At 42.3% G+C, this 26,518-nt stretch overlaps 1 protein-coding gene across 1 annotated transcript in view; it reads right to left on the bottom strand.

Moving 5' to 3' along the window:
- Positions 1-24,988, bottom strand: part of ctbp2l (C-terminal binding protein 2, like) — a 106,608-nt gene extending 81,620 nt beyond the window's left edge. Inside the window, exon 1 of the mRNA XM_084343046.1 lies at positions 24,515-24,988. The gene's annotated coding sequence lies outside the window, so the exon portion shown is untranslated. The remainder of the gene's footprint in view (positions 1-24,514) is intronic.
- Positions 24,989-26,518: the final 1,530 nt, after the last annotated feature.

The following is a 26,518-nucleotide window of genomic DNA, read 5'->3' as shown; positions in this document are numbered from 1 at the left end:
ATTTTTTGCCAAGAAAGCAAATAAGCGTATCTGCTAAAATTTTGAACTACTCCTTTACTTTCTTACTTTAAAAAGAAGTAAAAGAGTATAAAGCTGACATAATAATGAATCAGCTGTGAACTAAATGGTCAGATTAAGTCTCAGATCAAGCATTAAACTGACTACTTGACAGAATTCAACAGTCAGTGTTATAGACATACTTTTGTTGAGAACCCAGCCTGACCAATCATTCAAAAAACCTGGGTGGTGAGAGGCTGACATGTCGTCTTTCAAAAGCAACAAATTCAAAAATCCACATGCATTTTCTCTGGACCAGCTTCACTCTCAACTCTGCTGCACAACAAATGATTGACAAGTGCTCCCCTTCAGCAAGACATCTACACAAACCCTTCCTACACCTGATTTGACGAGCACACCTCTCACTGAGCTGTCACTGCTGTAACTTTCGGAGAGCCAAAAAGAGTTTTCTGACTAAATGTGAGGCAAGACATACTGGCAGTAAGGCAATCCTAGAATCAATTTTCATTGACATTGTCCAACATTGTTCAAGGAGTGCTAATCAATATTTCCATAACATATCGTGATTGTCAATGTGATGTAAAGAGGTCATTTTTTCACTTTTACCGATCTAGCATGCAACTTTACTGTTTTGTTTCTCTCACAGTGTCGTCTCCAGCTGCAACAGGCAGCTGATTTCAGCAAAAGACCGACCATACACTACCTGCTCAGCACCAAACAGCAGATAGAGACAGTTAGCGACTCGCTTGCGAAAATAGTGGGAGGAGGTAGAATAAAAATACTAAGCTTAGAGAGGCGTGGATACTGAACTAACATTCACCAGGTAGACACAAACACAACTCCAAATGAATGATACTGTTGCTCCCTCACTGCTGAATGTGTAAATATGCAAGTGTTGACTGACAGGAAACTGAAGCTGCTAAAATAGACTTTACAGTTGATTATATCTCAATGGCGTGTTCACTCCTTGCAACAGCACGCACCGATGGTGTGTGTGTCTGTGTGTTTGAAATCAGGTCAATCACTGAACTCATCACTAACCAGAGAACATGGTTCTCCCTCTTCTTTTGTTCTTCTTGTCGCTGTTCAAGAAAACAAAGTACATTTTCCTTTCCAGCTCGAGTCGACATTACAGAACTTAAACCCCCGACAATCAACTCTGCTGCTGCCATCAGTATAATAAACGGGAGTGAAGATAAATCCTCTTTTTAATCCCAAAAGTTAAAAAAGTAATCTCTGAGCTGTCCTCACGAACCACAATCTGTGACTCCGGATGTTTAGTCCTCAAGAGGGTCTGAGTCTGCACCCAACTTTCTCCTCGGCTCCACCCAGCTCTCCACAAACAACACTCGGTAGACGTCTTTTTGATAGTTTTGTTTTGATACAGAGTCCCCTAGCAGCAGACATAACATATTGTATGTTTAATCTCTTTGTGTATTTTATCTTCTTCTGCTGCGCTTTGTTTCCACCAAATTCAAAATGAACACAAAATTAAATAACAACAAAACACAAAAAATTGAGCCATCATGTATTTGTTTTTGGTATGAGATTACAAAACTCTGTCTGTGAGATTCAGGCATCACCCGACAATTGACAGCATGCGAGGGCTGAAGGGTCTGACAACCATCCCTACACGTCAAGCGTAATGTATCATCTGTGGTGGTGTTTTAGTTATAGATGAGAGGGGAGACTGTATCGTCTAGCACAGGTCTCAGAGCCCCTGCAGCCTGTGAAAACAGAGCTGCCATGATGTAGGCTAAAGGTTCCCCCCTTTCTTCCCCTTTCACTCTTTGACCTAGATGTGTGTGCGCACTCGTGTGGATATGAACTGTACGAGTGTGAATCTGCGCTGGGTGGTCCTGTCTGATTCATCGTAGGTTCTTGGCTGCGAGTCAAAACCTTCTGCCCGAGTCACCTGGGACGTTCTACATCTTTGCGAGCTTCGCCTGTTCTGTTCTGACTGTCGAGAAGAGACGTGAGAAGTGGACCCCACACGGGGAAGAGAGAAAGAGAGTGGAGAGAGAACAAATTAAACACAAAGAGACAAGAGAGAAGAGCCCAGATGAGCGGCAGAGTCTAGTCGGTCAGGCAGAAGTGGGCCAAGCTGGTGTTGCACTCAGGAGATGACACACATAGAGGCTACTCCAACTGACTGGAGACAAGCCTCGCAGTCTCTCTTTCTCTCTCTCTCTTTCACAAACACACACACACACACACACACACAAACGGAGCCCGAGTCCCCTGGGTTCCCCCCGCTGCATGCTGATGTTGTGAAAAATACAGCTCCGACATCAAGCTGACTAAACAAGATGGAGATGGCTTAATTTCGGCGGGACGAGGGGAGGCGGGGCGTGAGGGTGACGCCGTCAGATGACATGTCCTTACCTGACAAAGCCTGACTTTTGTTCCACCTCAACTTCAAAGTGGTGATGCAAACTGCATTGTGTGCACCTGCTGCTCTGCGGTCCTCCAACAGCTGAGCAGAAATGTAGGGGTTAGGGCTGCAACTAACGAGTGTGTCATAAGTTATCGTGCTGTGTCATCTTCAAATTCTCCAACCAACAGCCCAAAGTTCAAAAACACTTAATTCACTATCATCAATGACAAAGATAAGCAGCAAATCTTTACATTTAAAAAAGCCAGAGTAACTGCTAACTGCCACTAACTGTACTCAATGCATGACTTTAGTTAATGTTAGCTAGTTACCTCAGTTAGCAGTGCAGTTAGCCAGACTACCTGGGGAGTGTTGGTGTTTATGCTGCTTGCACAGGACTGAGGTTTTCATGCGCAGGGCTAGCTGGCTAGCATGCTACTTCAGGAGATATCTCTGCAACACAATGCATACACATCTTTTGACATTATGTCAAACCTGTTATAACTTTTGTAGGTTGAAACAACTAATATTCTTATGTATAGTGCCTTTAAGATGACATTTTTGCTTGAAAAAAATTAAGGAAACAGTTCAAAATCTGCGTTATCAAATCATTGTAGCTGTACATACTAATGAATATGCATTATCTGTTAGTTTTTGACTAAATGTTTGGTCTATAAATATCGCAAAATAGTGAAAACTGTCCATTATAAAGCCAAAGCACAGAGTGGCACTTTGTTTTCTCTGATTAAGACTCCAAAGCTCAGAGATGTTTTTGCTTGATGAATCATATTTACAAAAACATCAAACCATTAACAAAATTATTAATGATTCATTTTCTGTCATCTGCTGTAATAACTTCGGCAGCAGCAGCAAGTGAGAAGGTATACGGCCCTGCTGTCATTTAGATGCCATGTGTAATTTATTCTCACCTCCTGTTTGCTGAAAGAAGACTTCCATGCCTGCACAATGCAGGTGGGTTTGTTTCTTTGACAGCCATTATACCTCTCGGCGAGAGTAGAAAATATGTGAGGTATTGTGGTTGTTTCGTGCAGGTCACGGGAGCCAGAGGACAATGGCCGCCTCTTAGGCACAGGTTAATGAAGCCTTTCAGGGGGCACCCGATTTGGGCCTCCGCAGGTTAATTACAGAGCAACATACTGACAGGCAGCCGAGTTGATTTTATGCAAAGCAGCCGGGTTAGAAAACTTGTGTTGTGCTGGTTGTTAGCCTTCCACGGAAGGAGCTGTAACCTCCACACTGAGTGTCTAAATTAGGGCTCATAACCTTTGATAGAAGATATCTTCTGTATATCTCTGCCTCTGGTCGACTGTGTTGACGGTGCAATCTCTGTCTCCCCCCTCTCACTCTGATAAAGACAACGACCAATCGGCCCAGTGTTACTTACCATGACAGGAGGTCACCAAGATGACAATTATCTATTTTGCATGAACAGATCCTTGCATCCAAATAAAAAGAAACCTATTTCTCAATGTTAAATTGATTAATTTTGGCCACATCTGGACATTAGAGGGGTCAAGTGAGGGCTCGATGTAATATTCGACTCTAACACTGATCAGGTGCACTGCTTTGTACATGTTACATTGACTTCCTTCTGCTCTTCCATTGGTCGGGAGAGCTGTTGTGTCATCACTCACTTAACGGCTTGGTTTTTACTGTGTCTCCTTTGAGCAAAATGGCACACGGGGTCCGTGTTACTTTGATAATAAGAGGCAGGAAGGAACACAAATGTGAAACAAATACAATGAGACTGTGATTTTGTTCACATTATTAATTTAAAAAAGTGAGTGAAATGAAATAAAATGTGCAGAGGCATAACAGTGCTGCACTGGCAATTACATAATCCACTGCTATCCAACATGTCAAATTTGTTCAGTGTACAATGTAAGCTTGAGCGAGAACCTGGTAAACAAGACTGTGATGCCACAAAAACAAGGCAGCGTGGCCGCATTCCCAGTAACCATACAACGAGGCATCAGACGCTCCTCGCTCTGACCAATCCCTGGAGATCAACTCCTGGGTGGGAACAGCCAGGGATTGGGCCGTTTGCTCTCCAACGGCACCCAGTCCAGGCCCTAATGGAGCTGACTGATCACATTTCACAACAGGGCCGATGCAGCCAGCAGAGCAGAACAGGGCAGAGCTGGTGGCCCAGGGCCCAGAGGCCCACTATAAAGACCAAAGCACGCTGTGTTGCTGGCAGCCTGGAGAGCAGGGAGGAACCTTCACTACACATAAACCTCTTTCAGACACAGAAGCTAGCTTCAAGTATCTGCTAAAGCACTGGCTTTTAGGCTTTCAAACATAAGTCTCCAGTACTCCATACTCCAACTTAAAACATAACATGACCGATACATGACATTTGGCATCAGGGACGCAAGAAAAGGGGAAAAGCCCCTTTTCCTTTTCACCGCAGTGGTAAAACTGGTTCATGCTGTAACTGTAAGAAGTTGGCATGACTAAAAGCTACAAAAATAGAGAGGGAGACTGAAGGTCTGATGATTAATGTGGTTTTCCAAGTTTTTTAATCCTCTTTTGCCGTGCACTGCGAGGGTAAAAATAAAATCAATGAAAACACATTTTTACACACTGATCTGACACACAGGAATCCACTGAACAACTTAAACGGCTCATAATCACAATACTTTGCAGTTTATTAAACTGCATGAGAAATGATTAAGGACAAACGCATTACGGCGCTCTTAAGAAGGTGGAATAAGATGCTCATTTCAGATCTCTTTGACTGCGTGTTTAACCTTGTGCATGCTGTACTTTTCTTTAAAAGGTCCCATGGAAGTGAGATTTCCTAGTCTTTTTTTATTATAAAGCAGGTATATGTGCTATTTAAAGATCGATTCGAAGAAGAGTTATTCAGGAACTGTGGCTTAAAAAGAGTCATGTGGTATTCCTGAAGGTTGCGATGTCACAACTATAGTCACCAGGTGGTTCCTGCTCAGGCCTGTAAGAGCTGACCAATCAGAGCAGGCTGGGCTTGACTGGAGGGGGGGCTTAAAGATGTTACTGATAACATTCAGCCACTAAATCAGTGGCGAGTCAGAACATGACTTTGACAATAAAGTACCACCGGGACTCGACTACAAGTTAACAAAACTCATCATCCAAACACTCATAATGTTTTCCCTGTGCAGTTCTGACAAAGGTAATAAACCGCGCTCCAAGGCTCTACCTGGAGGGCAGACGTACTTTTCCACCAGCTCGAAACTTTTACTGGTTTATGTGAAACTAAATAGGGTTCTTTGCTTTTAACTCCTACCAAATATTTCCCCATAAAGTGCACTGACAAAATTAATTTACAAGCTTTAACACGCTGTCGATTTTCCTTTTCACAAGGTGGCAAACTGCATACCTCTCTCTCAAAGCAGACGGACACTCAAGTTACCCTGAGAAAGTACAGAGAGAGTTCACACTATGGAGAGAAGACAATTTTCTATCAGAGATAAGCAGATAAGTGTCTTCAACTGGAAGCCAGGAGCCGGGCTGGTTTGTTTACCTTGGAAAATGGACCCACACGCTAAACTTCAAATGAACCGTATCTTAAGTAGACACATCTGCAGCGAGCTTAAAACAGACACTGCGGGCTGAAAAAATCAGGGATGTCAATCATCTCAGCTTAAGATGTCCAGTGCATACGAGGGGCTGACAGACATTTGAACACAGAGCCGCATCAAGACAAAAAGTTATTCTGTAATTCGTGTACACAACACAATGTATACAATACGCTTAGAGAAGAAAAATCTCCAGAGTAAGCCATTTATTCTTGTATGTGTAACTAGGGCATGAAGGCAACATTTTGTAAACAAGAGCCCAATTAAAACTTGTTTTTGCAATTAACTCTTGTTCTCCAGAGATGCCATATAAGCATTCATGAATTCGCACAAGAATAGTACAGTAGATTCATGCGTTTTTTGCAGCATTTCCTCGTCCAATAGGATAAACCGCGATGTGACTGTACACTTCACGACAGGTGGCTCTAAAATCTGAGGTATTAGGTGACCTTAGCAACTGCCATTTGTCGCAGTCCACAGAGAACGAAAACGACAGTATATAACTCAGACTGCAGGGCAAAACAAGAGGAGATTATACAGTGTAACACCAGTGCGCCCTCTTTCATCCTCCACATCATTGTTTGTACATACATATAAACGGCAGAAAGGCTATAAAACCCAAGGGAACTATAAAAATGTGTGCACAACTCTGCTGAAACCATAAGAGGCAGGTTGCATCCAACGGATCATGACCACCACAGTATAATGAGAAAATACTTGGCAGAAAGCAATACAGGGACAGTCACGGAAGCTGTCGGGTTGGCGGGGGATTTTACCCATTTAGTGTGGCATCTCTAGCAATCTTAACTTCCACCATGAGCTGAGGATGCTAATGCAAAACAAAGCAAGGCGGAAACTTTACAGTGCAACATGCACATTTTCAGGCGTGCTGGCAGCAGTTGTACTAAACTAAGATAGTGAATATTACCTGCTAAAGATCAGCCTGCTAACATTCTTTGTGAGTGTTAGCATGCTGATGTTTGAAGCACTGCTAGGGATGGGTATCGTTAAAATAGGAACAGAATTGAATATTTTTAATAAAACTATATTGTTTCTAGTGAAGCAACAAGAAAATCGGTAGAAACTCAATATTATCTCACTGAAAATGAACCTAAAACGTCAATAAAATGACCAATATCCCTGACATCAACATACTGAGTGTTAAGTACAACTTTACCCGATGGAAGCATTAGGCCAAACATCCACTGGACTCTTTTGACACTGCTTCTCAGAGGTTAGCTTGGTGTGTCAGGGCCCGAATTGCCAGTTGAACTATCTGACCGCAACGCATCGACAGGAGCATAGTTCACATTTTTACCAAAAGAAATCTGCGGTGTATGTAAAGAGATAGCATTAGGGGCATCATCAGCAATGGAGCCTCGGAGAACTACACAGAAGGGTTTAAACTCTATAAAAAATATTTTGGTTTTAACATTTCTCTGCCACAAGCAATAACTGTCATGCAAAATCTGACATGAGTGGCATTGTCGTGGGTAAATATAATAACATTGCAGATGACAGCAGAATGGAAGACTTGTCAAATACTCAGGGAAGATTTTTATTTTACTAGAAAGAGGTTGTTACAACAACAGATCACAAATTGTGAGATAATTGGCAGCATCCGATGGTGCCAAAAATCACAACCGGCAGAAAAACATGTGGGACTGATGCATTTCATTTAATATTGGATGAACAAAAGCACAGCCTGCAGTTTCGGTGTCTTCATACTCTTTTAAAACACAAATCTTTAAAGAGCCAAGTGTTTGTTCTGCTCTTATATCAACAAAATGTTACCTGCACACGTAGCGTTTTGTTAGTGTTGTGCTGCGTAAACTGTGAAGATGCAACCTGAGTAAAACCAAACTGACAACAACAGAGGCCAGATGATAGTTTCGACAGCAGACAGGCTGCTTGGGTGCATCATTTAGGTGTACTTGCAAGATTATTTTCCATCGATAACATCTCGCTATAGCTACCATTCCTTTTCACACAAGCAGCAGATAGTAGCAGTGACCAAAAGCATAAAAGCCACAAAGTCCTTCAGTTAAAACATTTGCTTTCGTTTGTAAGAGCAAAGGAAATGCTTGTCCGATTTTTGAGCGAAGAGATAACACAAATAATAACTGCCAAATTGTTCACTTAGACTCATTGATGAACTGATTAGAATTTGGTGGCCAAGGGTTAGAGGTCACTGTGACCTCACAAAACATATTTTTGGCCATAACTCAAGAATTAATACGATAATTACACAAACATCTGATAGAATAAAATGAAGTTAAGAGATTTTACATCCAAAAGGTCAGAGTTTAAATGCACCGTGACATCATAATGTTCTGCCCCACTGTCACTACTCAGCTAATTACTGTGTCAGTTTGTGCCAAAACATTTTGTTCGTTTAATTACTGATCAAAACAAAATGAATTGCCAACAACTGACTCATTTTTCAAGTTTTTATCTGCAAAATGTTTTGATAATAAAATGAAAGCTGTAAACTGATTATCTTCTGCTTTTAGACTATTGATCATAGAAAACAAGCAGTACGAAGATTTTCCCTACTTTTTCTGCATTATACAAAACGTAAAGGTTAAGAGAACAATTGAAAAATAAGAATCATAATCGAATAATAGTCTATATGTTTACTCCAAAACACATGATTGGTATTCTGAGATATTCTTGCCTGTTGGGGAAATAAGAGCTATTTCTAGACGCCTGCTGCACAACAAGTCCAGGAACATCCCTAGAAAATATAGACAAGGATGTAAACAAGAAATTATTGCTCCACAGCCAGTGATAGTTTTGGCCAAGAAGATTATCACAGAGCTCAGTCGCCAACTGCCACCCTTTATGTTGCCTTGTTGCCTTCTTAATTGCCTACTTTATGTTCCCATCAAAAACGCACATAAAACATTAATTCAGATTTGTATGGCTTTTAGTATTTGATAGCAGGAGATCCTCAAATCCACGACATCCAGTCTTAGTGGAACAGTAGGAGGCGTTCTTTCAACAACAGGAAGCAATGACCCGTGGTAGTGGAAGTGCCACTCTCGGTAGGAAGTCACACATTTCTTTTTTCCTCCTTAGCCTTTTACCTAATAGTGATTAGAGGAACATCTGCAAACACAGACCGTCCCCTCCGCTTTGCTTTTCATATTTTACACAAGCAAACTCCAGGAATCATTACCCAACATGAGCTCATCATTAGCACATTCATAATTCAGTGTAATGGATTATGTAATTGCTCCATTAATCAGGGGAGCCCACCCCAGCATGTTCTCCTATGCATTAGTTTAATTATGGGGAAATGCCTCTTTTAAAATAGATGCTCTGTTTGCAGTTGCGGAGTTTTCGAAGTCTTTATTTGGCACTGTGGGAACTTGTGCATGCTGAGGTTTAGAAGCAGCTCAGCGATGTATAGCCCCGAGTCCTTGTGGTACACTTGCAGACAGCTCTTCAATAAAATGTGTCACGGCAGTGGGGCAAAATGAAGAAGTAGGCGAAAGGGCAAATGCCTTTTAGGAAACCAGTTGTCAAGCTCAGGCGTCACTTAAGCCACATAATTTATTGACATTTGCAGGCAGCGTCTTGGTGATGAATATTCCAGTTATATACGAAGCTGGAAGCGTCTGAAACAGATTAAGACACGTAGACGTGGAGGTACTTGTCATCTGATTCCAGCAGCTGGCATGACTTGTGAGGACTTAATACGACAGTGTCATCAGCTATTTGTCAAGGAAAAGAGATAGAGGGCTCCACACCTCCTCCTCCTTACTATTGTTGGAAGCTCAGTATGAGAGTCTGGCTGCAGTTCTTTACTTTGAGTGACATTTGACTATCATCACCGAGGGACACTTGGTGTATTTTGGTCTACTCATCCTTGTTAAAAAGGTCAGTGACAGGCAGAGCGCCCTATGCACTCGTAAGTGCGCTGAGTGCTGACGAGAAATAACAGTCTTTGTTGAAAAAAAACTGTTGTTACATAAGAGAAATCACTCCACATATACAGAAATTGCAGCACACTTATCAGTTATTTTGCCTGTCGGCTTTCCTCCCCCAGATTGTACTTAAAGCGATTTCTTTCTTTACTTTTGCCTTGTTCCTGCACTCGGAGGGAGAGTGGGAGAGCCTGAAAATTAATATGTATTTTATACCGCTGCATATATAGTCCAGCATAAACCTCAAATCCAAATAGGGCCCGAGTGATTGGTCCTTCAGTCACTACCTACACAAAACAAACAACTAAATGGTTTGTGGTTACTGTCAAGATGTTGGCAAAGCTTCACAAGGCTTAAAGCCCGCTGCCAATAACGCAGCCGGAGCCAAGCAGAAAGACAGAGAGAGACACACACAGAATAAAACATGGCAAGAAATGTTTTTCCATTGTGAGAAATGCCCATGTAATGCTTGGGGGAAAAAAAAAAAAGGGAGAGAAGAGCTTACGCATTCACCTCGTAGAAGTGACATTTAAATAAGCAGGAGCCATTTTCTTCCTCCAACCCTCCCCTTTCTCACGTTCCCACTGTGTCACTGTAATTTGAAGCTGTCACAAACAAATCCTCCTCACAGACCTTTCCAAATGTCAGGTTCTGTCAAGAGGGATGATGGCCTCCAAAAATCAGGCCCTCGGATACTTTTGTCAGGATAACAGAAGAGTTCGAGCGCGGATGCACATTTATTCACAACTCGCAACTCGTCGCACTGTCGCTGGAGAAGGGAGGGGGCAGACTGAGTTACTGATCCGACAGAGTGACTCAACTCCAAATTTTTACGAAAATTGCTCAATATTCATGCATGTTTTTATTTTTCTACCCAGTGAGCCTACCTTGAGTCCAATTTCCACAGAGCAAGTAAAAACAGTGATAACTTGCTCCTGTGATAACAAAGATCCTCGACCAAATGCTGCCTGAACATGCTGTGTCCTTAACCACAGTTCTGCCACTGGTGCTGCACTTGGCTGCTGAACATGAAATTGGTCTGGAGATCTGCTGCTCAGCAGTGTATAAACGTGCACTGTATACCACTTCATAGGACAACTTCGTGAAGAAAAATCAATTCCAGCTAGAGCTGCAACGATTAAGCGATAAGTTGTCGAGCATTATGTCAACCACAAACTATTCTCATGATTGTCTGATTGGAAATGTTCACATTTAAGAAGCTGGAATCAGACAACTTTTGCTTTGATTCTTGAAAAATGACTCAAACCAGTTTTCTTTACTCCTCCATGAAAGCAAACTGAATATCTTTGGGCTGTGGACAAATCAACAGACATTTTTCACATTTTCATCTGACATTTTATAAACCAAACAACCAATCGATTAATCAAGAAAATAATAGAGCCTGCCTATTTATCTGGCGATATTGGCCTTCGTAGATACATCAGTATTGGCGTTGATATCAGCCCATGAAAAGTTTTTGGTGTAAAAGAACACAGTGCAGAAAACAAAGATTGGGGTGACTTGTAATTATCAAATTATTCAGCTCGCTGATGTCATTTTAGACAAGAATGTTTATTGTTAAACTGTAAAATATCCAGCATCCATTGCATACTTTTGTCACTAGTGCAGAAAATAAGTGTATATCGACCGCCATATCAATATCTGAGTATTTTACTTCCTAATATCTGCATCAGTCCCAAAAACTGCATAACGGTCGGGCTCTAGAGAGTAATGGACACATAAATGGAAGTCTTTCTTCTTTTTCTTTCAATAAAGTGGCAAAAACTGTCAAAGTCAGAAAAATGGATGCTAAGGAACCACATAAAAATAATAAATAAGATAAACGATGATATACATTTTGCGACACTGAGGCCCTTGTCTGGCCTTGTGGACTGAATGGATGCAGGAGAAGTAACAAGATTTGGCTGGACGGAATAGAAATGCTTGACAATCGTCATAAAGCCTGATAGTTGAGGGTCAAAAACATTTAGAGGGAAGAAAAAAATCTCCCGATCTCTCGACATTTCTTCCCTCAATACAGACGGAAGCTGCACAGAAAGCTTGCCATAAGTCAGAGACAAACATCCAGTCACTATGCATTCAGATCGAACATAATTTTTAATAACCTCCGGCAGAAAGAAAGTTAACAAGAAACTGTTAGCCGAGTGCGCAATCTCAAGAGTCATTTCACTGCCCCGAGTGTGAGGGAATGAGATGAGGGAGAGCAAGAGGAGCTAATCAACTCTTACTCTTCAGTGGCATTTCATGCACTGTCTGCCTCTAGTTCACTGTGCACAAAGGGCACCGAGCATCAATAAGTCAACACTGGATCCAGACTCCTCAGTCGTTTAAAGAGAGACACGACTGTGCAGCGAGAGGGAGATTCAATTAATTTTGCAGATGAACTACTTGGACACAGATTGTCTGAAGTTAACACGGTGAGCGTCCGGGAAAGTCGACAACGTGACCTGGCATGGACCGAGCTGCCAAATTTGCATTTCTTAAGAGTACAAAAAAAGCTGTCCTCTCGCTGCACCTTGTATAAGATGCTGAGCCAATAGAGGTGGTGGGCGGGGAGAGGGAGGTAGAGAGGTTAGAGGAGAGAAAGAGAGAGAGTGAAGAAAGAAAAAAAAGGCCTCATTTCTGCCTTTTCATTTTGAAGAAGTTTGTACTGCCATCGTTTAATCTGTGCCATCGCAGCTGCACATCATGTCACCATGTCCAGAAGGCCAGACTGGTTTGAAGCATTTTTGTTTTTTTCCCCCCTCTTTTCTTTTTTTTGAGTTTTTCTCCCCCCCCCCCCTCCTCTTCTCTCTTCCTCGTTGCCTTGCATCAGGCACAGGATCTGAGGCTTTAATATGGCTGCCAGTGAGGCAACAGCCATTTAATAACAATGCAATAGTTCCTCACAGCAGTAGTCCAGTGTCGCTCATACACCCCGCCGTGTGCAGATGGTACATTGTCTGTGGTTTCCGAAAACATTCTCCTTTCCGAGATGTTTTTCCTCTCTTCCCCCTAACTCACACACAAACACACGCACACACACACACACACAAACACACACACACTGGCCTTTTTGTCAGCAATATTTAACTCTTGATAGAAACAACATACAATTGCTCTGCCGTCTTATTTCTCCTATCATTGCTCTTGGCTTATTTCGTAACAGGTCAGCTGAAGTGCCCCCCGCCCGGAGATGATCTGTGAGTGTGTGAGTGTGTGTGTGTGTGTGTGTGTGTGTGTCTGTGGTTGGCGGTAAGCCTTTTTGCATGTGCCTCACAGCCTCCCGCAGTGGGGGACATCTGGAGGAGGCGTTACCGTGTACACAGAAAAAAAAAAAAGAAGAAGAGTTCAGGCCTGAAATATCATCCTCTGAGGACATAACTGGCTTTCATTAACACACAAAGGGGGAAATATGGCGTCGGAGATTTATTCAAATCAACACGGCTAATGTTGCCATAATCCAGTCACCTTGCCAACTTACCCTAAAACTCATTCCTCCCATCAGTGGCCCTTCCCCCGACTCGCCGCTGAGGGCAATTAGTGCACACTTTGATGAAAATGACCGGTGATTTAGTGTAAGGAAAAAGCTTCAGAACAACCATTTCGCAAGGTAGATGTTCATTATGCGCCAGCAGGGAAGGGCCTCTCCTTAATAGAGTGCCAGCCATAAACATCCCTCATCATCACCGGGCTTGCCATTTGATCTCACCTCTGGGGGTTCTGCGCTGGGCATCTTCATTCATTCCTTCTGTGTTTCACTGTCTGTTTACTCAGTAATGGACTCTGCCCAGAGAGTTGTTAAAGGGGAACAAAGTGAAAGTGCCCGACACTCTGCTGTGGCGGTGATTAACGACTGAATTAGAAAGCAACTCCGGGTCACCTTTAACATCGTGATGGATGATCTAAAGCGAGAATCTGATAGCCTTCGTTATAGGTGAGCTACAACCTGGATCGCAGGTGGAACAAACACGACGGAGCACTTACAGCGACGATTTCCACAAAACTGCTATCAATTAACACTCTGCTGTAATTAACAGCCAAAAACAATGTGGTGAGAACCAAACTGGGATGCATTATGGCTTTGATAATAAGCATCTCGCTGATGAGTGTGCACGCAACTGTGTCCACCACTGTCTGTAAAGCCTTAGTTAGCGTTGCCCTAGTTCAGCTGTGTATGTGCCATCTCTCCTGTCACAGGCAGTTTACAAGACTGGGAACGAGGGTTGCCATCTGTCCCACCTCTATGGGGTGCACAGAGGGACGTTTTGCACAGTTTTGGCATGCCTGACTTCCCCTAATGCTGCACAAATGTTTGGAGACATTACATAAGCAATGAGACCTTCACTAGGGCGGAGGGGGAATGGTGACAGATACGTGCAGGGGAGGAGGAGGAAAAAAGCGAGAGAGGACAAGAGATTGGAAAGTGCGAGAGAGCAGACCTGGTCCTTTCATTCTACTGACTAACAGCACTTTCAGGCAGACAATAGCACTACAGGGCTGCGTTTGTGTTGATAAAGCATGCAGGTGGAGTCTAAAATATGAAGCAAGAAGTCCAGTTTCAAGGACTCTCGAATGCCAAGACCGCCACATGGCATGTTTTCACACCTTTGAGGCAGGATAGTGAGGTTGCAACTAAAGACCATTTTAACTGTCAATTGTAACGGGACGCAGTTTGCAAAAATATCTTAAGATTGATAAATATTGATACTGAATAGTGTCACAGTATCAATACTGATACCTGCTGTGCTTTCTCGCTCTTTCTTCACTCTGACAGCAAGTCGACACGCACCACTTAAGTGCCCATATAGGCCTGCCTCCTCACACCCAATTACCTTAAATGCTGTTACGCTTATCAAACAGTACACAAGCAAGGTATGGAATAACACTATTTTTCAAGGTATACCTCAGTCAAGGCCCAACAGTCTCCCTTATTTCAATCAAGCCTAATCCAGTATCAAATAAAACACTGAAATCCGCTAGATCCTGATTTTTATCAGGATTTGCCTCATACAACCAACGCCAAATCTCACAATGTTAGAGAAAGTAAGAAAATAATTCCTGGATCCATCCCTTTATTCGGATCCACAACAAAAGTTAAGAGTCTATTCTGGGCCAAGAACCATGCTTGATCCAAGTTTCATGGAAATACAATCCATATTTTTTGCATCATCCTGCTGACCAACCAACCAACCAACCAACCAACCAACCCACCGGACATGGGCAAAAACTAAATCTCCTTGGCGGAGTTCATTAATCTGTCGATCATTTTTCTCAGGTAATTGATTCATTGTTTATTGGTCTATAAAATGCCAGAAAATTGAGAAAATGGCTATCACTGTTTCAACCACAGCCCAGAGATATTCAGTTCACTGTCACAGAGGAGTAAAGAAACCAGAAAATATTCTGATTTAAGAAGCTGGAATCAGAGAATTTTGACTTGTATTCACAAAATCACTCAAACCAATCAAAACAGTTGGAAACTAACTGATTAATTGTTGCAGCTCTACCTCTGAAAAGTTTCCACAGCTGCAATAATTTTTTTGTTACATCAAAATTCTCTCATTAGACCAAATTATGCACCATACCTGGTAAATGACCTTGATGAAGCAGTTTGTTGCTGCAATGGACTGGAACAAAAGTAGCCAAGGTTTTTGGCAGACAACCCTCTAACCTTTAGACCTGGTATAACGCAACAACTATATTGCTTGTCACTGACATTTCACAATCACGTTGATGATACAACACCAACACAGCAGCGATCTCACTGAAATGAATGAGGAAGCTTGCATTTGTTGCCATAGCGCAGCTGTTGGCCCGAGTGCTGTACATCTTAAAAATTTGCCAAAGTGGGAAGTCAGTGAGAGGTGGATCAGACCTAACTTCAGCGCCAACTGCAGCTGCACATGGAGATGAGGCAATCTGAAAACCAAAAATAAGAGATGGCTGCAAGGAAAGGTGATACTGAGCTCAATGAAATACAGCTTTTGCTGGAAACCAGGAGGAAGACGAACTGCAAATTGATGCTCGGAGCAATGAGTGCACCACATCCAAAAGGAAAGACCTGTATTGTTTAAGTGCTGTGTGTGTATGTGCATGTGCATGTAAAGGGTGGGAGGGTCATCCCCAGCGGAGTACACAATGAATGTCCTGGGAAAGGGATTTTAAATGCTAAGACATGTTGCAACGGACACCTGGAGCAGCATTTGTATGCGGTTCTCTCTTTGCTCCTTTCACAGGGGAACAAGATGAGATTTTACTGGAAAACTGAAGCAGCCAGCGTGACACAGGCAGGGCATGCAAATAGAAAAAAAAAAAAAAAAGCAAGAGGAGGTAAATTCAGCTCGTACACATATTCACTACTCTGACACAGCAGCAACATAGAAAGCAAACGTGGACAACAATTTCCAAGCATGTATACGTTCGCTTACATTAAATCCACTTTCACCTCAACCGTGAGCCGCCCACTGGAGTTGTCACGATGCGCGAATCTTTACAACTGTGCCGCAGTGATCAACTCTGTCCTTGTACCACATGGACACTTTGCTGCTCCTTGTCTTTCAACACTCAAACTAGAAAGGCCATCGGAAAGTGCGGACCTCAACCGAGGCCAATAGTCTACGCTTCAATGATATGCAAAACTGCAAGCATAAACTTCACGGTCAATATTACTGCGTGTTCCTGTGAAGCATAAAGTTCTATCATTTTTTTCCATTAATATCTCAAGTGGAGACAATTCAAATATGGATGCGAGTAAGAATATAATAATTAGTTTGATATGTGTGTATTTACATTTTGATAGCCACATTTTAGTTTTAAAAGCGTGACGCTCCACCTTTCTACCAAGTTTCATGAAAATCGGGCCAGTAGTTCTTCCGTAATCCCACAGACAAACCAAACCAACGACATAACGTCATAACCGCTGCAGATGTGAGTGCATAGTCAGGTTATGTTAAAGCTAATCCCTTCCACTTCAGGCTGTTAATTATTTTTGTCAATATTTTAGTCAATTGTGAATCAACAGTGTGAGACAGACATCTCTGAAGAACAGTGACTCTGATTTTTATTTTTAGGTACCAAATAATCACAACTACTGTCAGTTAATTCAAGGGCTGCAAATATTTTCATTATTGATTAATGTGTCGATTATTTTCATGATTAATTATATAGTCATCTTGCTTCTTCTGTCAAATCCAGAGATTCTTCATTTACTGACTTAAGCGACCGAGAAAAGCAGGAAATCTATACATTCAACAAGCTGGGATCAGCAAATGTTTGACATTTTTTCCACCAAAAAAAAGTAAGAGCATGAAACAATGAATAGATTATCAAAATAGTTGGCGATTGATTTTCTTTCCATCACCTGAACGACTAATCGTTGCAGCTCTCAGTAAATTCTGCCCACGAATGCAAGCCTACTGTCACAGAGCACCATCCTGCTGATAGTGTCGATGGATTACAACAATACGTGTAGCGTTAGCTTCCTACAACAGTTGACCTTTCATTCTAACAAACAGACGTGTTTATGCAGGTAGGAAACTAAGGTGTACGCTTCCTGGTAGTTTGGTGTGATCTTGAAGGGGTGGAGGAATTTCATGAACCTTACACACCCTACCGCACTGTCAGGTGAAAAGACATGGGTGTCACGCGACTCTGGGTGCACATGGCTGTCTCCACCCTCCCCAGGCCTTTTGGTGGAGTTGTATAGTATGTGGGGGAAATTGGCCATAACAAATTGGGGACAAAAGGAAAAATTACTTGGGCAGCACGAGATAAAAGTCGACAACAATTAAAGTCACAAGACCTCATAGTAAGGGTAAGAACATTCCTAGAAATTCGATCCTCAAATCTTACAACTGCATCACTGTCCGTTATTATATATAAGCTAACAGAAATTCAACATTATATCATCACTATTTGTCTTTTCTTCCATATCAATTTAGAAGCGGCGCCACTGTTTCCCGTTGCTTTTCACTGTATTTCAATCACTGAAGTTGTTGCATGTCAGCAGTGAGATTTGCTCAAAGTGAGAAAACGACAGTAGACACAGTGGGGAGGAAACGCCACCAGTGATACCACCCCCCCACGAGAAAGCCTCCTACAGCCCACCCACTCACTACCTATGCCGACCTCAATCTCTTGATTTTTATCGCTTCTTCGTATTGCACACATACTGCAAGGTTCCCTTGTGCTGCTTTCAAATGTATCTATGCAAATGGCGCTGTATGAAACGTACTCATATCTATGAAGACATTTGTATTACACAGAATTTGCCAGAGACATCGCAACAGATTCATTAACTGGGCTGATATGCAGATACGGCCGGATGAGCTGCAGATACTGTGTGATAAAGTGTCGAGTACAGCAGGCTTCTGAGGCCGTCTGAGCGGGGAGGGATCCTGCTGCTGTTATCATGGTGGTCCTTCTCCCTCCTTCAGAGTCTGCCCTGCAATTAATGATGCACTGTGATTTTCCTGGAGCCACCCCCCCCATCCTGTGTTTGAACGTTTGTATGCATTTATGTAAGTGACTGTGCTTGTGCATGTATGAGAGACAGCTAATTTTCTCTCCTGTGCACCAGAAGGATATGCACTGAATTTATATTCAGTAATGAGACGGGGGGTCTGGGAATGATGGTGAATTTGTAAGCATGCATCATCTCCCATAATTCCATTTAGTAGTCCTGTAAACACTTATAAATGCAGGCGGTAGTTATGGCAGCCCCCCTGCCCTCAGCTCTCTCATCAGGGTAACACATCTCCAAAGAAACCAAGGGCAGGAGAGGAGGAGATATTGCAAATCACATTACGGGACATGAAATTAATCCTCCCTCCCCAAACATTTGGCCTTCGCGCGGTTTAACCTTGAAACTGCTTTTTACTCCCTTGCACGAGGACTTTGTAAAAACCCACCCTCTGTCACATCCAGAAGAGCGAGTCTGACATTACAACAATGGCTCTGCCGAGGTAATTATTCAACAGGATCCTTCACCGTGCCGGTGATACGTTGTAATTTCATTTCACTTACGTCTGTTTCATAATGTAATACACAATTGAGCAGGGGCACTTTACGTCCCAAAAGACCACTTCCTCCTTAAGATAATAAAAGCCTTTTGTGCTTGCCTTTGAGAAATCCTTGGTGGATTATGAGAGTGTGGATTCGGGAGCACATCAATTAATATGCATTAAATGAAAGAGTATTAAGTTGTAAGAAAATAATTAATAACTCTAATTGCTGTGCCGCCACTCTGCCCGGCGACACCCTACCTTAACGCTAACGGGGACCGTCTCTGAAATCGCCAACAGGGGCCAAAGTAAAAGAGTTGTTTGACCTTTTACATGGCTGAAAGACAATGTACTTCCACTTTATTACACGGCCGCCTCGCTCTCCCCCGGTACTAATGTAGAGTGGTGCAAGATAAAAGCACAGATTGACTGTTACATCCAATCCAATAACTGCAGAAAAATTCCTATCTGCTCGCCAACTCTGAAACCACATGAGGTTCAGCTCTACTAGTTTTCAGCCAGACTAAAATACATCTGTTTGTGTTCGAGAATACTGTAGATCTCTTATGCAAGCCCCTATCGCTGGATCTTGTCCCTTTGTACGGTGCAGAGAATAGTGCTGGCACAGGGTTCCACTTTCCCCCCGTTACCATGAAAAAGACATTCACGGCTCCAATTATCCTTTACCCCTGTGTAGCTCTAGAAAAACACAATCGCTGCCACTGTCAATGAAATTACAGCAACGGGGAAGAAAGCGATGACAGGGGAGAAATCTGATAGCCCCTCACCCCACAAACACACTCTTCAAAAAAAAAAAAGAGGAAGACGTAGAATGCCCCAGGAGGGCGCAGAAACGGGAATGACAAGCAAAATGTTACTTTGAGATATCTTTTCAATATAGCGTTTCTAAAAGGTTAGAGGAGTTCTGAAGCCATGAGAGAGTAGCTGCGGCTGAGTGACGGCGCCTTTACTTGCTAGTGAAGATACCGAGTAGTTTCCACTGCAGCTCTCTGTTTTAAACTAATTCGCTTTGACCGAGAGCGATCCGCGGCGAAGAACCACTGTCTTGATCAGTTTACAGTTCTACTTCCATGTTATTTTTTTTTCTTCTTCTCCTTTTCAAAAAATTACCCCGGCTTTCAGCTAAATCAATCTCGCCTTTGGTCGGAGATAATGAGCATGTTCGCCGGGCTTCAAATGAACACCGTTGCTCCTGGGCTCCTCAGCTCAACGCAGTCACATCATGCAGACACTTTTGAGGAAGGCAGAAAAGAGAAAGTCTTAGCCTTTAGAGACCAATTAAAAACACATATTCAAATTGACCTAAAAGGAGCACAGCAAGGCGTTCATTTACAGCACTGCCCCGTCCCTATAGCTTCGCTTCGGTATCAGATTCATCCCAATTGTTTTCAAGTCTGACAAACAAACAACCTCGACAGAGAGTGGAAAGACTCTGAGAGAGAAAAGAATCCATCTCATCTCCGCAGGATCAAAGACTGTATCGAGAGATAGCGAGCGCACACAGATATACTAATTTTCACACGATGTGCACTCACTCTCATTCAAAGGACGTGGAGGCAGGATTTACCAGCTCAGTAGCACAGTATGCATACATTATATGATCCTTATTAAAGACCATGGTGAATATTAGATCATTATCGCTACTATCTCTGCTGTGAGACTTGCTACAAAGGAAATAACTGCACAGAAGACAGAGAGATATTTGCTTTTCTCTGTTGCCTTTATCATGCTGTAAATATTGGAATTAGATTGCAAATTGAAATGTACATGTTTACATTACTGTAATATGACTGTGGGCTGGCGCACTGCATCTCCTGTGTGCTTAGAAAGCAGCCAAGAGTAAGGCTGCATCTAATGTAGGGCTGCGAGCGATTAGTCGATTAACAGATTAGTCAACTGAAAGAAAATTACTTGCCAACTATTTTGAGAATCAATTAATCGCTTCAGTCATTTTATTTTAAGCAAACATGTCAAACCATTTGCTGGTTTCGGCTTCTTGAATGTGAGGATTTGCTGCTTTTCTTTGTCATTTATGACAGTAAATGAAGAGTGTTTGGGTTTTTGACTGTTGGTTGGACAAAAGGAGCAATATGAAGACGTCACTTTGGGCTCTGGGAAAGGGTATTGATTATTTCTATTATTTTTTTGTGACAAAGGGATGCACAATATGTATCAGACAGATACATTATTGGCAGGGTAATGGGAAAATTATAGGTTTTCGGCCAATAATGAAATGATTGCCTTATTGCTCTTATTAGAGCTAGGGAACATCTAATCATCCATCTTAGCTCACTACATCTTTGACTTTCTTACCCCCCGGTGTAAACTACAGGTTCTGAACAAACAAGTAAATATCAGTTATCAGTATCTGCTGAGAAAGATCCATATTTTATTGACATAACAATTAATTTGTCAGTTGCAGCGCTAAACCAATGATTACTTTTATTATCCAGGGTGTGTCAAGTCAAGTGCAACTTAACATTTTCATCGGCCACACTGGTTCACCTGGTATTTAGTTTATATTTGAAACAATTGAGGTTATCGCAGTTTCTTGTTGCATGTGTTGAGATTTAAATGAGGAAAAACATGCAATTGCACTTTTATTGCAGTTTACAATCATCTACATATTGTGTGAAGAACTTAACCCAAAAAAAAAAAAAAAAGTTGTGTGCACCAGTGCACCCATTGTGAAAAGTTAGCCAGGAGCCCTGTTAGCTATCAAATGTTTGATTGTTTAGCGCAAAAAACACCAAGAGCCCATCTTTAAATACCTTTTTTTGTCAAACCAACCGTCCACAACCGTCCACAACACAAGATTATTTAAGGGAGGCACATCCTGGCCTTGGAATGAGCAAACATATGTCATTTTAACTTGCTGAATGACTTAAAAAGCTAATCAATAGTCAACACTGTAGATTCATCTTCTGCTAGTTGATTCATTTTTGCACCAAAACCTATAAAGAAGACAAACTTGAATTGGAAAAGAGAAGTTCGGGTGCAGCTCTTCCACCAGTCAGAGAATTTTTATCCATGACATATTTGGTACCACAACCCAGCGGGGTGTGCAGCGACTCTGAAACGCGCTCCGTCTCGCTTCCACAGCACTTCCAGGGAAGCTGCTCCCCCATAAATCCCTTCTAATGGTCGCTGGCGAGGGAACTTTTTAACACAGAACTTAGCAGCCACTGTTATTCACCCGTAGAGCGAGAGTCTCGGGATGATGGATGGTAATAAATATTGCACGGGGCTAACAGAGGTCCCCTCAGAGACGTTCAATTGCCTTGAGTGATAGGGTGCTGCTCGGCAACACAGGAGAGGGTGGCAGAGGGCAGGCTCTTCACCGGGTCGACTAACTGAGTCTGTTCAATTTCCTCCCTGGAAAAAAAACGACATCTCTAAACGCTAACACTGTCTCACAGTGTGGGGAGGGGGTTCTGCAAGAAAAATATGTCGCTTTCTCAACTTATGTATGGCGAGTTTGTTTGTTATGAATGAAGAATTGATTGTCCCGAGGAAAGAATAAATAAATCCACTGTGGAGCCGTAACGCTCGTGAATGTACCTGGCATGTGAGGGGAAGGAACACTGCTCAGTGTTACGACCACTTCCCCTGCTGCACTTGTGACTGGAGCAGTTTAATGGTGCTTTCTGACAAGGGAGCTCTGTTGTGCCGAGCTGCCCACCATCTTAACGGCTTCCTTGACAATGGCCGACAACAGAGCAGATGTCCAGGCTGCACACATCTGTAGGGGCCTTATACTCCTTCCTCCTTCAGGCACACACCCCCCACTTTGGTCACACAACATGGGCACCCATGAGACACACAAAGAGCTGGTCAGCTCTCAGGCATAACAAACAATACTCCAAGTTCTAAGGTGTAAATCCATTAGGATTGAAGGGGCACTATGTAGTGAGGTAATAATATAAGCTTCGAGATATTATTTTCCATATCTGGATAAACAAGCTGTTCTCAGAGGAAAATAAGGTCATCAGAATACTGTTTGAAGCTAGGAAGGTGGCAGGGTCCGCCAAATATAAACAAAGTAAAACAGTATGAAATTGTGTTGCCATTTGTAAGAAAGAAAAGATTTTTGTGTCTTATTCCCAGCTCGTCAAAAAAACCACGCTCTGGGTTTCCCAAAGTTGGGAGTGAGACTCAGAAATCAATTATTCTTACGAATAGCACATTTAAGGTCGGTTTGTTTATTCAGATAATTCAGTCATGAAGAGAGTTTGTTTATTCAGGCATTTAAAAAACTATTTATGAAGATCCTTGATTAAAATTTCTCCCACAAACTACACAGTGCTCCTTTAACTTTGATTGAGAAAGATGGAAATCATCTTCGCTGACACGAAACAAATGGCTGAGATCGGTGTTTTTTAACGATGAGTGATAAGAAATTAAGATAGCTCTAGCTCTTCATTAATCCAACACGGGTCCTGTTGTCATATTTTCTGCTGTAATCAGTGGATTAATTAGCCCGATAACGTGTAAAGGATACTTTCGTGTGTGTAATTAACAAGTTAACACAAGGCAATTAGCAGCTCATTCATACACTGCCGGCACCTAGCAGCGGCTGTAAACATGGGGATGCTCTTTCCTGATCCTCATCGCCGATATCAAAAAAAAGCAACTCCAAGGATACACGACTCGGGCATCCCCCGGAAACATTTCCTCCTTTGCTAACAAGTTTTCTATCTCCACCTGCAGTTCTGCCCCCATCCACAGGACACCACAACAGGCATGCCATCAAAATGCAGGTTTGTTCATCCCCCCCTGGCTTTCATCATGTGTGGATCTCTGTGATGAAAAAGTTTTTTGAAAAAAACAAAAAGAAACATGCAAAAAAGGTCTTGGACAGCAGATGTGCTCCATGGTGATGACTTGTGTTTAAGATGCACACACACACACACACACACACTAAAGGCTAAAGCAGCAGCAGCAGCAGCAATCAGCTCTGAAGATTACACAGGATGACGTCTAACACTATTTTGCCTACATAAACTCAGTCAGTTGAGTCAAGTGTGGGGTATTAAGAGGATGTGGGCGCCAGTAGCCTCACTGGAGCACACACACAACTCCAGTCCACGCACACACACACTAGTAATGCACTTCCTATTTTCTTTTAACCGACACACACACACACACACACACACACTCCAGTCCGCACGGGGTCTCGTTGTGTGCAACCAAAAAATAAAACACAACAACAGCCCCGCGTCTTTGCCGGATACCCTTGCAATGTTGAATGTAAAAAAAAAAGGTGAAGGGACACTCGTGGTAGCCGTACCGTGTCCATATTATCATAATAATGTCCCCGGTGTGCGCGTGTGCGTGTGTGTGTGTGTGTGTACACAACCCACCCCGACCGACCATTCCCCCCCTCTCCCATCTTCATGGCGCAGTAAGGTGGACACACATGGTCAGAGGGAGCCGTATGCGGACCTGAACAACCGACGGCAGCCCCACAGTCACAAGCCAACTCTTCGTTACAAACTGAATGAAACGCCAAAAAGCGGCGTCGCTGGCGTAAAAAAAATGAAACAGCAAAAAAAACAAAACAAAAAAATGCAGTCTTACCTGTGTGAAGGATGTCAAATAGCAAGTTGAGACTTTTTTTTTTTTTTTTCTTCAGGCACACGTCGGCGGCAGCGGCGGCGGCGGCGGCAGCATCATCCGCTCCGGTGGGAGAAATGTTTCATGTGGAGGTTGTTTTTTTTTTTTTTTTTTGGTTTGGGGGGAGTAAAAAAAAAAAAAAAAAAAATGTGATTCCACCTTATTTTTTGGTTGTTTTTGGGGTGTTTTTTTTTTTAATCCTCGGCTCAGCGGCAACAACAGCGAGCACAGACCAAAAAAAAAAAAGAAAAAAGAAAAACGCGGCTTCTCCCTCTCAGAAGATGTGTGAAGAAACACGAGCGGATAAAGAGGAGTGACAACGGAGCGGGAGCAGTGTGTTCATACGCGTCCTTGTTTATTGAAACACGGCCGAGCGTGAACGCCGAGTAGGTGTCTGTCTAACTGTTTCACTGCTTTATTTTTTTTCCCTCTCTCTCTGTCTCCCCCCTCTCCCTCTCTCTCTCTCTCTCTCTCTCTCTCTCCGGGCTGTAGTCACACACACTGTCTAACTCTCCTGTTTTATCAAGGCGGGGTCTTGGGTCGTTTAAACCAATGACATAAACCAAGAAGAAGAAGAAGGAGAAGAAGAAGGAGCCCCCTCCTCCTCCTCCTCCTCCTCCACCACCACACACCTTCTGCTCACATGGTCAACATGCAAAGACATGTTGTGGTCAAATCCTTGTTTTTTTGTCTGTTCTGGATAAAAGTAGGCTACCTTAAAGGGTCACTTCACCCAAATCACACACACAAAATTAAAGGTGCACTTTAGTTTTAGTCAGAAGAGAAAGGTCTTTTTGTTTTTTAAGCCTAAACAGACTTCATGACTAAAGTCAGTTTGTTTATTCAGTTAAGCCAGTCATGAAACCGAAGAGAGTTTGTTTATTTAGTTTGTTTATGCTGTCTTCATTTTCATGACTCGACTGAACTGACTAAAAAACAAACTGACCTTAAAGGACGGAAGAAGAAGAAGAAACAAAAGAGGAAGAAGAAGCCCCCTCCTCCTCATCCTCCTCCACCGCACATCTTCTGCTCACATGGTCAGCATACATGACATGTTGTGGTCAAACCCTTGTGTTCTGGAAAAAATTAGGCTATCTTAAGCATTTAAGTTTCTTTCCAGTAGATCTGCAACGATTCATTAGTCCATTAGTTGTCAACTGTTTTCAATTGATTAATCAGACCAAGAAGTCAAAACTCTCTATTCCAGCTTCTTAAAGGTGCATTCTGTAGTTTTGGGGATTAAATTTTAGTCAGAAGAGAAAAATAATCTTTATTGACTGATTTTTTTTTTTTTTATGCTTAAACAAACTAAATAAACAAACTCTTTGTTTTCAGGACTGAATGAAAAAACTGACCTTAAAAGACAGAAGAAGAAGAAGAAGAAGGAGGAGGAGGAGGAGGAGCCCCTTCCTCCTGCTCCTCCACCACCACACACCACCTTCTGCTCACATGGTAAAGACACATGAAATGTTGTGGTCAAATCCTTGGTTTCAATTTCTGACCTGGAAAAAAATGGGTCACTTCACTCAAATCACACACAAAGTTAAAGGTGCACTATGTTGTTTTTTAATCAGAAGAGAAAGGTCTTCTTTGACAGATGTGTTTATGCCTAAACAAACTTAATGACTGCATAAACTGAATAAACAAACTGACATTAGAGGACAACACAGTTTCATACTGTTTTACTTTATTTGAGTGTGGCGGACCCTGCCACCTTTATAGCTTTAAATAGTGTTCTGGGGACACAATTGTCCTCTGAGAACAGCTTGTTTATTCAGTTATGGAATAAATAATATAAGTTTTGTATTATTACCTCATTAATATTGTAAATATTAAAATTTCTTCTCCAAAACTACATAGTGCCCCTTTGATAGCAACTGCTATTTCTGCTAGCAAACACTATAATGGAGGTGACAGGATTTTCATTGATTGTCAACTATTAAATTAATCGACAGCTACTTAATTAAA

This window comes from Pagrus pagrus, assembly GCF_965226575.1.
Source record: "Pagrus pagrus genome assembly, chromosome: 21".
In the NCBI taxonomy this organism is placed as follows: domain Eukaryota; kingdom Metazoa; phylum Chordata; class Actinopteri; order Spariformes; family Sparidae; genus Pagrus; species Pagrus pagrus.
This window is presented reverse-complemented; position numbering and strand designations above follow the sequence as displayed.